The sequence below is a fragment of the Bubalus kerabau genome, chromosome 4 (genome assembly GCF_029407905.1).
Source record: "Bubalus kerabau isolate K-KA32 ecotype Philippines breed swamp buffalo chromosome 4, PCC_UOA_SB_1v2, whole genome shotgun sequence".
NCBI lineage: Eukaryota > Metazoa > Chordata > Mammalia > Artiodactyla > Bovidae > Bubalus > Bubalus kerabau.
In genome coordinates this window covers 67,331,915-67,346,129 of record NC_073627.1, presented here as the reverse complement: position 1 = coordinate 67,346,129, position 14,215 = coordinate 67,331,915, and the positions used below count along the sequence as shown (strand labels likewise).

At 45.6% G+C, this 14,215-nt stretch overlaps 1 protein-coding gene across 9 annotated transcripts in view; it reads right to left on the bottom strand.

Moving 5' to 3' along the window:
- The window catches only part of LOC129649798 (uncharacterized), a 331,142-nt gene that overhangs the window by 307,276 nt on the left and 9,651 nt on the right, over nucleotides 1–14,215 (bottom strand). For 3 of the 9 annotated variants that reach the window (XR_008713280.1, XR_008713278.1, XR_008713279.1), the window contains one exon: nucleotides 6,742–7,122. The exons of the other annotated variants lie outside the window; for them this stretch is intronic. The gene's annotated coding sequence lies outside the window, so the exon portion shown is untranslated. Of the gene's footprint in view, nucleotides 1–6,741; nucleotides 7,123–14,215 lie in introns of those variants that run through there. 9 annotated transcript variants of the gene reach the window in all.

Sequence of the window (14,215 nt, the reverse complement as noted above, 5' to 3'; positions counted from 1 at the left end):
CTGAGAGTCCAGGTTGAGGCTGCCCCTGGGACAGCCTCCACCTGCAAAGACCTGCCTTGGGGCTTCTCCCCAGGTGCCTTGAACCCCCTCTGAACAGTCCAAGGAAGGAGGCAACGAAGCCACAGGGACACCAGGGATTCCCTAGACACCCTTCCAGCAATTCTTCTTAAAATTTTCAGAAAGCAGAGGAAGAACAAAGGCAGGAAGTCCAGACCTACATATGCCTTGTCAGAGCACCTGGAGCTCTGAGTTCACGGGCGGAGACGGTTGAAGGCCCCTCATCACAGCACCTTAAGAAAGAAGCGGCCCAGGTGGCTGACCACAGCAACTTCCTTCCAGTGCCCCCCGTCCCACCGCCCATCCCCGCTCATGCTGAGGACTCCGGTCCTGCGGCCCCATGCTCATGGAGGGGAGGCCCAGATTGCCATCACCCTGCACTGGCCAGGACAGGGCCGCCATCAGGCAGCACCACTTTTCCTTGCAGCTCTTCCCATGGTCCGTACTTCTCCCTGCTGTTGTTAATCAGTGTTCTCCTCCCAGGCCCTGAGGACAGGAGCCAAGCCACGCTCCTCGTGGCTGCATCCTCAGAGCTCATCCTCAGCGCCTGGCTGGGGGGCAGGTCTTCAGTAAGTGCCTTCTGCCCTTGGGTTCTGCACTTTATTTGGGACACTTTAACCACTGGACCGCCAGGGAAGTCCCTTGGATCGTACACTTTAAATGGGGAAGTTTGTGTTGTGTGAATTACATCTCAACAAAGCTAGTTTTAAAAGGTTACCATTAAAACAAATTAATTAATTAAACTAATGGTGGCTCAGATGGTAAAGAATCTGCCTGCAATACAGGAGACCTGGGTTCGATCCCTGGGTATGGAGGGATTCCTGGAGAAGGGAATGGCAACCCACACCAGTGTTCTTGCCTGGAGAACCCCATGGATGGAGGAGCCTGGCGGGCTACTGTCCATGGGGTCACAAGAAGTCAGACATGACTGAGCGACTAACACAAAGTCAATTACCATACAGTGGCATTCAATGTAGTTGGAAAAAAATAAGATGCATGTCTATTGACATGGGAAAATATTCAGGAAATACTATGCAAAAGAGTTTTGATAAAGCAGTTTGTTTTACAATATAACCCTGATACTTTGTTGTTGTTTTTGGTTGTTTTCTTCTTTTTTTCTTTTTCTTTTTTTTTTTTTTTTTTTTTTTTTTTGCTTAACAAAGGGATATATCCACATATTTAGTATTTCTGAATGCCTATATTTGTGGGCACAGTTCTAAGTGTTTGTGACCCATCAGTGAATGAAGATCCTTGTTATCACGGAGCTTACCTTTTCACTGGGGAGGCTGACCATAAGTAACAAGCACAATACACAAGTATATCATATAGCATCTTAGACAGGACAAAGGGCCATGGGGGTGCTGCCTGGCAGAGAGGGCTGAGATGCAGGCAGGGAGCGTGGCGCAGGGTGAATTCAGGACGCTAGACTGGACCCGAACGGGTATCTAGTGGAGGAGTAAGACCTCAGATTTGAGCCTTTTCATTCAGGGGACAGCCAAAGGACCAGGGTGACAGCAAGCAAGCAAGAGGGACCCACTGGGAGAGGAGGGTGGGGTGGACTCTTGTTGCCCCGGTGAGGACTCTGGCTTTTACCCTGCAAGTGGGGGAACCATGGTGGGATGTTGACCATGAAAAAGAAGAGGCCTCCAGCTTGAGTGGGCGGCTCTGGCTGCTGAATTGAGGGGAACAGGAGAGGTAGGGAGGCCTGTCGAAGGGCTACTGCACTAACTCAGACTTGGGAGGACAGTGACTCAGACCCAGAAGAGGGCAGCCAGGTAGTTAGGAAAGGCTGGCGTCCAGATTTTTCAAAACAGAGCCACAAGGGTCTCCTATTAATGGAACGGGGGTTCCCCAGGTGGCTCTGGGGGTGCAGCCCCCCCGGGGTCCTCCATGACGGGGACATGGTGACTCCCCCAGTGTGTGTGTGGGGTGTGGTCAGGAAATAAGAGGCAGAGAAGTGCAATCCTGCAGGACGGTTGGGAGCGCTTACAGTTAGGTTCTTGGCACATAACTGCTCAAGAGAAAGAAGCCCGAATTGTGCTTGGACTCTGTATCAAAGGCTCAGAAATATAGCCCTAGATTTATCATCAGTGGTCATCAAGAAGGAAGAATAAACATGAAAGGCTTGTGGGAATGAAAATTGTTGGGATGTTCAAGCTTCAGTAATTCATGACAGCTTTGGAAATCTCAAAAGTCCACATGTAGGATTGCTTCAAGTTATATTATATTCTTTTGCTGTAATGAAAAAATGCCCAGATTATTTGAAATGTAGACTGAAGTAACAAGTCTTGGCCAGCAGGTGGCAGGCTTGCCTCATGATTTCTTCAAAAGCTTGAAGCCAGATTACAGTAAATTTTTGATTCTGAGTCAAAAATCCAAATGTATCTCATATTTAGCAGGAATTATGAATGCAACATTATTTAATCATAATGTTTCCTTGAGTTTCATGAATAATGTTTTTAAATTTGTTCATTCCATTAACCGCAAGAATACAAGATAATATATGTAGTAGATATTAAGAGAATTAATCAAGACAGTTCTGCACATTTCACGTAAAGCATTAACATCTAGGCCATTCTAAGTTATAGTGGGGGAAGTAATATATTTAAACATTGATTTTCCCATTAAGATATTTAATCTATTTTGTCTTCCTGTGTAAGGCATGTCAGTAATTTATGCCGCATACTCCTGTGTCTCATTTAATTTTTTAAAAGATGTGCATTTTCATTCATTGTAGAGAAATAATAAAATTTACCTTTAACTTTTCAGAAAGATTAATGTGGCTGTAATTTTTACAATATTTAAAAGTTTATTTCACATTGTATTCAAAATTCAAATGGCAAACCCCATAGAATAATCATGGTAAATACATTTACTCTCAAAATATTGGCTGGGTCTAGTCCAGTGAGACAACACCTTTTCCTCCATTGACCTTACTTACATTAAGACGACCTCTGGCTTCCCTAGCTACGGTGACAGGTCCCCAAGCACAGCCCTGCCCCAGCAGGAAGTTATCACCAAGCAGGAAAGAGAATGCTTATGCCTTTGAGGAACACACAGCCTTGTTTTAGAGATAAGACCAACAGAGTCTGCCCCTGAGGACTCCCTAAAGTTCCTAAATATGTGATTGCACATACAGTCCCAACAAAAGGCCTGCCATTGTCAAAGTGCAAATGAGCAGCATGTTTCACATATGGCTGAGGAATGGCCAGCCAGACACTCATTACCATCCACTCCACAGCCCGGCCGCACACATCCACTCTTCAAAATCCAGGTGACTAACACTTGTATTTCAGGGGACTTTCCTGGCTGTGCAGTGGTTGGGACCCTGTGCTTCCAATGCAGGGAGCTTGGGTTTGATCCCTGGTCCCGGAACTAAGATCCCACATGCTACTCAAATACAGCTAAAAAAACAAGCAAACAAACAAAAAACTATATTTCAGAAAAATTTCACGTGCCTAAGTATCAGAGTTCCTTTCAATAACAGAACCAGAAACTTTTCCATGGACAAATGCACAGAGCCTAAAAATGCACAACATGATTAAAACATAAAGTGGTGTGTACATTGAAAATTTCAGTGAATAAAAATCAGGAGACAGAAGGGACCTAGTTACTACAGGCTGGTGGTGCAGGATTGGGTGGAATGTTTCCTGGGGGCAGTGGAGGTGGGCTGGAACCAGGAGGATGGGCAGTCGGAGAAAGAGAATGCCCACTGGGGCTGGAGAAGAGACATGGACAAACAGCAGGGAGCTTTCGTTATTTTGGAGCATTTGGAGGACAGTTTACCTGATTAAGGAGTTCCCTCGTGGCTCAGAAGGTAAAGAACCCACCTGCCAATGCAGGAGATATAAGAGACATGGCTTCGATCCCTGGGTCGGGAAGATCCCTTGGAGGAGGACATGGCAACCCACTCCAGAATTTTGCCTGGGAAATCTCATGGACAGAGGAGCCTAGCGGGCTACAGTCCATGGGGTCACAAAGAGCCAGGCATGACTGAATGACTAAACAATGACAAATCACCTGATTTAATTTTGAATATAATAAGGTCTTTACTGCCCACTGAGCTCATGTCCAAATTTTAAGGTTGCATCCAAAAATCTCCCAGGACCCCTCTGGTTCTAAGCCTCCATAAGCAGACTGTCTTCATGCCAGTCACAGTTATGTGTGGAATTGTGTCCCCCCAAATTCATACACTGAAGTCCTGACAGACCCCTTCCCGGAGGGACAATGGTCCTGCTGACTGACACCTTGATCTTGGGTTTCTAGCCTCCAGAACTAAGAGACAAGTTTCCCTTTAAGGCACTCAGTTTGTGAAACTTTGTTACCACAACCCTAGCAAATTACTAACACTCATCACCTAAATTTCACTACTTTTATCTCAATATATTTGGTTATGTATAAATACACACAGTGAGACCCAGCAGAAGTAAGCAGAAGGAGTCAGCCATTAGAACTGCAGATGGTGGGCGGGGGAGGGGGCGACTGTGCAGAGGCTAGATCAATTCAAAGACTCTGGGTGAGCCTCTTTTGCTGTCTTAAAACCTAGCCTGGCTGCCGGTGGAGACCAATGAAACAGTCGAGGGGTTGGATGAGCTCAAAGATGGGAATAACCTGGAAATTTTTCTTTTTTAATGTTTATAATTTTAACAAATTTTAAGGTTTTCTTTAAATTTAATAATTTTAACAAAGTATTTTGCAAGAAAATTTTAAAAGAAAAACTCAGAATCCAAGAGTTTCAGTGTGAACAAATACATTATACACCTCTTCTGTAAGAGAGCTTTTGAATTATCATAAAGGCTTCCCCGGTAGTTCAGATGGTAAAGAACCCAACTGCCAATGCAGGAGATCTGGGTTCGATCCCTGAGTCAGGAAGACCCCTTGGAGAAGGGAAAGGCTACCCACTCCAGTATTCTTGCCTGAAGAATCCCATGGACAGAGCAGACTGGCAGGCTCTAGTCAATGGGAAGACAAAGAGTTGGGCATGACTGAGTGACTAACTAAGTGTCTCAAAATAAGCAAAATCCAGAACCAGTTCAAAAGTTGGATCTAAGGCCCCTGCACTGGAGTCCCAGGCCCATAAACACCAAGTACAAACAACCCCACAGCAGTATCTGCGCTAAGGGCGACCCGAACGCTGCCACCCCCATGGCCGGCCTCCCAGTGGCCCTGCTGTGAGCTGATGGAAAGACCGTGTTCTAGACAAACGTCCCCTGGAAACACGGCATCTTAGTCAGCCTAAGCTGCTGTCACAGTTCCCCGGGCTGGGAGCTTAAACAGCAGACATTACTGTCACACTCTGGAGGTTGGGAGTCCACGGGTCAGCTTCTGGCAGGGCTGGGGGCAGTGTTCCCAGCCTGCACAGCCGCCTCTGCTGTGTCCCCATGTGAGGAGGGCCTTCTCTGACTCTGCTCACAGGAGTACCAGTCCAGAAGGAGAGCTCACCCCCAGCACCCATCCACCCTTCCTAAGATCAGCCCGTTGGGAATTAGGCTCCCACGTGGGAAACTCTGGGGGGAACAGGACTCCATCCATGGCACAGAGAAGCATGGACCCCACCTGCCAGCCTGTACGGACCAGCCCATGGACATCACCCCTCAGTGCACGCTTGGCACAAGCCCAGCAGGACTTGTCAGGGGAAGCACACTGACTGAGACCGCCCACCCTGGCCAGGCACCATAGTAACCATGTGCATGAGTTGTTTTACAACAGGAGGTCCTGGTAAGGAACTCGGAACTAATACGCCACCACCAACCAGAAGAATTCCGGAAAGGTCAAAAGGAGACAACACATGTCCGACCACCTCCCAGAATCCTCTCTGGCATCGATCTTGGCTGAACAAGGCGTGCACCACCAGGAAGGACTCTGAGTCAGAATGATTGGCTAAGGACAACCCAGAAACTAATTCTATCACCATAAAACCCAAGACTGCAAACCATATGGCAGAGCTGTTCTCCTGGGTTCCCTTACCCTACTGCTGTCCGCCCGGGTGTCCTTTCCCAATAAAATCTCTTGCTTTGTCAGCACATGTGTCTCCTCAGACAATTCATTTCCGAGTGTTAGACAAGACCCTGGTTTCAGACCCTGGAAGGGGTCCTCCTTCCTGCAACAGACTCACTCCAGTGGGCTTGGGGTCTGCCCCCACCAAGGTGCTAGGACACAGGGACACAGTACATATGGCCATGCAGGGCACACCCTTGGACACAATGTCACAGCATGTCAGGGAAGGACCAGCTGCCCCGGTAAACGCAGGCAGCTCAGATGGCAGGACTGCATGTGTTGGAGAGAGACACCCCATCTGCAGGCTGGCCAGGGGCCACCGGCTGCACAGGCAGGACATGGAGCATCTGATGTCTAGGGAACTGAGTACACAGACCCAAGCTGCTTGGCCCCCAGAGGACAGCAGGCTGCTGGGAAGGGTTCGTTATTGGAAATATTAAACACTGCTGCTGCTATTTAGTCCCTAAGTCAGGTCCTACTCTTTTGCAGCCCCATGGACCGTAGCCTGCCAAGCTCCTCTGTCCATGGGATCCTCCAGGCAAGAATACTGGAGTGGGTTGTCATTTCCTTTTCCAGGGGATCTTTCCAACCCAGAGATTGAACACGTGTCTCCTGTTTAGCAGGCAGATTCTTTAGCCATCTGGGAAGGCCACTATTAGATGCAATTATTATTAAGTCAAATGTAATTACTAATAAAATGAAATTTAATTGACAAAAATGAAATGTACTTATTCAAGATTAAATGTACTTTAATGAGAAGACAACCAAGTCACAGAGCTCCTGGAATGCACAGCCTCCACGTGCAGTTCTTACTCGGCATGGGGGCGCCTTCAGCGCGGTGGCCCCAGGGACGCTTCCTGAACGTGGTACCCTCACGGCACTGTCAGCAGGCATCTCGCCATAAGATAAGCCATCATGGTCCCTGGTCCTGGAGCATAAACTGAAGCGGCATCCCTGGCGTTTAGACCATCAGGTTGTTTCAGAATGAATCTCACACTGGTTGTGATCCCCCAGATTCCTTAGCAGATTACAAACAGGACTCTGAAGGCAGTGAGATTAGCAAGGTCCCTGTTAAAGGAAAGGTCAAGAAACAAAGGGCAGATGGAGAAACTCACTCACACAGCTAGAACAGAAATACTGTACCTATGGTCCAAAGACAATATTGATGAACTTCAGACCACCCATCAGATCTTACAGGTCATCTCTGTCTCAAGCAACCTCCTGTGATGGTCTTAAAACCAGAACAGAGTGAGACTAAATTCTAATCATAAATAATACCCTGGTTTTACTGTCACATGTCCTATGATCTGAGAGCAGTGGCCAATTAAGCAGGCCTCCCTTGAAAAGTTCAAGCTAGATCAAAACCTCTGTCCATAGCCAGGCTGCTGAATGGCTGCCCCTCAAATAACACACCTCAATGAAAGATCTGCTATGATCTCCAGTCTCCTTCACATCACAGAAACCTTCCTTAGAGGACAAAAGGCAGTGTGGTCTCTAACTCCTGCATCTGACCCTTTCTTGCATGAGATGGAGAAAATGTGACTTAAGTCTAATCCTTATAGTAAAATGCACTGAAGCATAAAGGTTTTTTTTTCTTTCTTTCTTTTTTTGGCCACTTCGCATGGCATGTGGGACCCTAGTTCCCTGATCGAGGACTGACCCTGTGCCTCCTGCATTTGAAGCCTGGACTCCTAACCACTGGACCACTAATGAAGTTTCTGAAGGTTTACTACTAAGGCAGAACAGATTAGATCCTGTGGGTGATCAGGGACCCTGGGGCATCTCCCCAGCCGCCAGCTACATAGGAATTTGAGAGATTTCTTCAATACAGTGCTGTGGATTTTACTGCCCAGACATGAAAGGGTAACAGGAAGGAAGGCCAGGGGTCTCCAAACGGAGGAAATTGGCTGCAAGTGTCAGACATTTTTTATCTCTCTTTAGCTGCAGGAGGAAACAAACTACAAGTCCTAGATTTTTTCTTTTTCTATACAAATTTAAAGAGAGGTTTCTTTTAAAGTTCTGTGTTGCCATGACAACACCTGGCTCCACCTGAACTTAATTCTTCTCAAACCTTGACCTGACCAATGCATTTTCCTTATGGAAATGTTTGTCTTAAGCTATGTTAATGAACTATATATTTACCAAAGACTGTCTTCAAGTCCATTCTGCCCAAGACTCAGAAGCAACTTGACAAACCAGTACTTTTTACTCATACAAATGTTCAGTCACTCAGTAGTGTCCAGCTCTCTGCGACCCCATGAACAGCAGCACACCAGGCCTCCATGTCCATCACCAACTCCCAGAGTTTACTCAAACTCATGTCCATTGAGTTGGTGATGCCATCCAACGACCTCATCCTCTGTCATCCCCTTCTCCTTCTGCTTTCAATCTTTCCCAGCATCAGGGTCTTTTCCAATGAGTCACTTCTTCACATCACGTGGCCAAAGTATTGGAGTTTCGGCTTCAACATCAGTCCTTCCAATGAATGCTCAGCACTGATTTCCTTTAGGATGGACCGACTGGATCTCCTTGCAGTCCAAGGGACTCTTAAGACTCTTCTCCAACACCACAGTTCAAAAGCATCAGTTCTTCAGTGCTAGCTTTCTTTCTTTATAGTCCAACTCTCACATCCATACATGACTACTGGAAAAACCATAGCCTTGACTAGGAGGACCTTTGTTGGCAAAGTAATGTCTCTACTTTTTAATATGCTGTCTAGGTTGGTCATAACTTCTCTTCCAAGGAGTAAGCATCTTTTAATTTCATGGCTGCAATCACCATCTGCAGTGATTTGGGAGCCCAGAAAAATAAAGTCTGACACTATTTCCACTGTTTCCCCATCTATTTGCCAGGAAGTGATGGGACTGGATGCCATGATCTAAGTTTTCTGAATGTTGAGTTTTAAGCCAACTTTTTCATTCTCTTCTTTCACTTTCATCAAGAGGCTCTTTAGTTCTTCTTCACTGTCTGCCATAAGGGTGATGTCATCTGCATATCTGAGGTTACTGATATTTCTCCTGGCAATCTTGATTCCAGCTTGTGCTTCTTCCAGCCCAGCATTTCTCATGATGTACTCTGCATATAAGTTAAATAAGCAGGGTGACAATATACAGCCTTGATGTACTCCTTTTCCTATTTGGAAGCAGTCTGTTGTTCCATGTCCAGTTCTAACTGTTGCTTCCTGACCTGCATACAGAGCTCTTAGGAGGCAAGACAGGTGGTCTGGTATTTCCATCTCTTTCAGAATTTCCCACAGTTTGCGGTGATCCACACAGTCAAAGGCTTTGGCAAAGTCAATAAAGCAGAAATAGATGTTTTTCTGGAACTCTCTTGCTTTTTCAATGATCCAACAGATGTTGGCAAATTGTTCTCTGGTTCCTTTGCCTTTTCTAAATTCAGCTTGAACATCTGGAAGTTCATGGCTCATGTATTGTAATTTTGACCATTACTTTGCCAGCATATGAAAGAAAGAAAGTGAAGTCACTCAGTAGTGTCCTATTCTTTGTGACCCCGTGGACTATAGCCCACCAGGCTCCTCCATCCATGGGATTCTCCAGGCAAAAATACTGGAGTGGGTTGCCATTTCCTTGCTAGCATGTGAGATGAGTGCAATTGTGTGGGAGTTTGAGCATTCTTTGGCATTGCCTTTCTTTGGGATTGGAATGAAAACTGATCTTTTCCAGTCCTGTGGCCACTGCTGAGTTTTCCATATTTGCTGGCATATTGAGTGCAGAACTTTCACAGGATCATCTTTTAGGATTTGAAATAGCTCAGCTGGAATTCCATCACCTCCACTAGCTTTGTTCGTAGTGATGTTTCCTAAGGCCCACTTCACTTTGCACTCCAGGAAGTTTGGCTCTAGGTGAGTGATCACACCATTGTGATTATCTGGGTCATGAAGATCTTTTTTGAATAGTTCTTCTGTGTATTCTTGCCACCTCTCCTTAATATCTTCTGTTTCTGTTAGGTCTATACGATTTCTGTCCTTTATCTAGCCCATTTTTGCAAGAAATGTTCCCTTGGTATCTCTAATTTTCTTGAAGAGATCTCCAGTCTTTCCCATTCTGTTGTTTTCCTCTATTTCTTTGCATTAATCACTGAGGAAGGCTTTCTTATCTCTCCTTGCTATTCTTTGGAACTCTCCCTTCAGATGGGTATCTTTCCTTTTCTCCTTTGCTTTTCATTTCTCTTCTTTCCACAGCTATTTGTAAGGCCTCCTCAGACAGCCAATTTGCTTTTTTGCATTTCTTTCTCTTGGGGATGGTCTCAATTACTGTCTCCTGTACAATGTCACGAACCTCATTCCATAGTTCATCAGGCACTCTATCAGCTCTAATCCCTTAAATCTTTCTCACTTCCACTGTATAATCATGAAGGGATTTGATTTAGGTCATACCTGAATGATCTAATGGTTTTCCCTACTTTCTTCAATTTAAGTCTGGATTTGACAATAAGGAGTTCATGATCTGAGCCACAATCAGCTCCTGGTCTTGTTTTTGCTGACTGTATAGAGCTTCTCCACCTTTGGCTGCAAAGAATATAATCAATCTGATTTTGGTGTTGACCATCTGGTGATGTCCATGTGTAGAGTCTTCTCTTGTGTTGTTGGAAGAGGGTGTTTGCTATGAACAGTGTGTTCTCTTGACAAAACTCTGCTAGCCTTTGCCCTGCTTCATTCTGTATTCCAAGGCCAAATTTGCCTGTTACTCCAGGTGTTTCTTGACTTCCTACTTTTGCATTCCAGTCCCCTATAATGAAAAGGACATCTTTTTTGGGTGTTAGTTCTAGAAGGTTTTGTAGGTCTTCACAGAACTGTTCAACTTCAGCTTCTTCAGCGTTACTGGTTGGGGCATAAACTTGGATTACCATGATATTGAATGGTTTGCCTTGGAAATGAACAGTGATCATTCTGTCATTTTTGAGATTGCATCCAAGTACTGCATTTTGGACTCTTTTGTTGACTATGATGGCTACTCCATTTCTTCTAAGGGATTCTTGCCCACAGTAGTAGATATAATGGTCATCTGAGTTATATTCACCCATTCCAGTCCATTTTAGTTCACTGATTCCTAAAATGTTGACATTTACTCTTGACGTCTCCTGTTTGACTACTTCCAATTTGCCTTGATCCATGGACCTAACATTCCAGGTTCCTATGCAGTATTGCTCTTTACAGCACTGGACCTTGCTTCCATTACCAGTCACACCCACAACTGGGTGTTGTTTTTGCTTTGGCTCCGTCTCTTCATTCTTTCTGGAATTATTTCTCCACTGATCTCCAGTAGCATATTGGGGACCTACCGACCTAGGGAGTTCATCTTTTAATGTCCTATCTTTCTGCCTTCTCATACTGTTCTCAAGGGGTTCTCAAGGCAACAGTAATGAAGTGGTTTGCCACTCCCTTCTCCAGTGGACCACATTTTGTCAGAATTCTCCACCATGACCCGTTCGTCTTGGGTGGCCCTACATGGCATGGCTCATAGTTTCGTTGAGTTAGACAAGGCTGTGGTCCATGTGATTAGATCGGTTAGTTTTCTGTCATTGTGGTTTTCAGTCTGTCTGCCCTCTGATGGAGAAGGATAAGAGGCTTATGGAAACTTCCTTATGGGAGAGACTGACTGAGGGGGAAACTGGGTCTTGTTCTGATGGGTGGGACCATGCTCAATAAATCTTTAATCCAATTTATTGCCTGGAGAATCCTGGATAGAAGAGCCTGGAGGGTCCATGGGGTCGCAAAGAGTCAGACACGACTGCGTACACATGAGCACATGTGTGTATGTACATATATATATATATATATATATATATATGATTCACTTTACTAATATATATATTAGCAGCAGACACTAATACATCATTGTAAATCAACTATAGTCCAAAATAAAAAACCTTACAGTCAGGTTTGACCCAGCAGACACTGAGCCAGTACCGATCACGCGCAGAGTAACACCCTGGATGCAGAGGCTGCATAAACCAGAGACAGGCTTCCGTCCCCAAGGAGTTTCAATTAGTTTGGGAGGACGGGCAATGTGTGTTCAATGCAGTTTGCTTGATAAAACAATTTTAATGTTGTGCCAGATAAAAACAAAATTAATTTGCTGTGTAGTAAAATTCCTTAGACTGATTAAAAATGTAAAATTTGTTGCTATTTATTGTGATATTTATTCCTGCTGTAATCCTGTCATGCAAGTACATTCATTATGCTTAATTTTTTTATTAATCTTCTGCCATAAATCACTCATGGGATAAGAGTCACTCTCCACTTTGTTTTATGACTTAAAAAAAAAAAAAAGATACCCTAGTTCTTTCGTAAATGAACTGTCACTATAAATTATGCAATGTCTCTAAATTGTTAGACAAATTTGGCATATTTATGTTGTAATAAATTAAAATGCATGCATTAGACTCTATTTTCTCACTTATGTGCAATATTACTTTCACTGGTCCAAAATATTGCATCTAATCCTTTCTAAAAGTCACAAGTTCTGTGACTAATTTCTTGTGCTGACATTCAGAGCAAATTGTCGTGATGCTCATATATCATTGCCCTGACTCTTTGCGACCTCATGGACTATAGCCCGCCAGGCTCCTCTGCCCACGGGATTCTCCAGGCAAGAACACGGGAGTGGTTTGCCATTTCCTTCTCCAGGGGATCTTCCCAACTGAGGGGTCGAACCTGCATCTCTCATGTCTCCTGCATTGCAGGTGGATTATTTACCACTGAGCCACCAGGGAAGCCCAGCTGTTTAGGAGGATGCAGCTTGACTCCTGGTGCAGCAATCGAAAAATATTCTCCCTCTAAAAGTATAAACATGCTTTTATAAATATTAGACATACAGAGTCCATAAAAACATCATACGCCACTGACAAGAGTATGAAGTGCAGACACACATCCCCTCCTAAACTCGGGAACCGTGGGCCCCAGAAAGTGCCCATCACCCTGCACTTTCAGCCTTCAGCCCCCTGGCCCTCAGGCCCTGCCAGCAGAGGCCCACATAGACAGAGGCTCCTCCCAGAGGAGGTAAGGCCCAGGCAGACCCAGCAATGGGAGGGCTTTTGGTGAAGCTGGGGCCTCAGTCCCGCGATCCTAACTGATTCCTGACAATCCTACACAGCAGATCACAGCAGACAAAGGTGTATTTCCAGGGGGTCTGAAAGCTGGCAGGGCTTGAATTGTGTAATTCAATGCTCCTGACTGGCCTGTCAGGTCACATTCTGAATCCTCCAAGTTAGGTAACAACTACTATTCATGGGAAACCTGAGCCAGAATCTCGTTACAGATAAATCAATTCAGCACGCCCTGTATGTGGTCTTGGGAGCTGTCCTGGATGAGAGGTCAGGGAGACCGCCATCAGGGGCTGCAGCCTGGCCTCCCCCTATCCCTGGGGTCTCAGCACTGATGTGGCTCCTCCTTTTCCGGTAAGTCTTCTCAGGAGTCATCCCACGATAGGATGAAAGGAAAGAAATTACACCCTCAAGACAATGAGTGGGGTGAGAGTCAATACAAGCGAAAACGAGAGAGACAGAAAACCAGACCAGACCTTCAGAACCGAAGCCCCAAAGCCTGGAAGGCAGATGTTGATCCTGCCCACGGAAATGACTCCAGGCTGCAGCCGGGCTAGTCTGGGGCTCAGGACACCTTCAGAGCCGCCCTGGCTCTCCCACTTCTCTGGCGCCAGAGGACTGTGGGCCCAGTGGCAGGTGAATTACACATCGATGAGAGGCTAGCAGATGACGGGCCATCATCTCCTCTGTCTCTTACGGGGAATAAGCGACAGTGGACTTTTAACATAATTAAATGTTATATTCATGTACCAGCCAGAGGTTCCTGAAGACCGGCTGGTTAGCTCAGTCCATTTGCAGTCATTAGCACTACAGGCCAAGCACAGACCCATGGACTTATAAATCACTGAAGTCAGCCACGTGGACCCAGCCTTGCAGAGCACTCTCCTAACTCCGCTCTGATGGTGCAGGACATCACCAGCCAGTGTCACTGGGTGTGTCAGCAATTTTTGACTGCCTTTCTCCCTGATCCTACAGCCCGTCATTTCCATTCAACATGAGCAAACTGGCGCATTCAGTTCATATGCATAATCACAACAATCCCCAAGGAAGGGCTGATTCCAAGACATTTTAGGATTCCTATTAAAGCAAAAGGAAA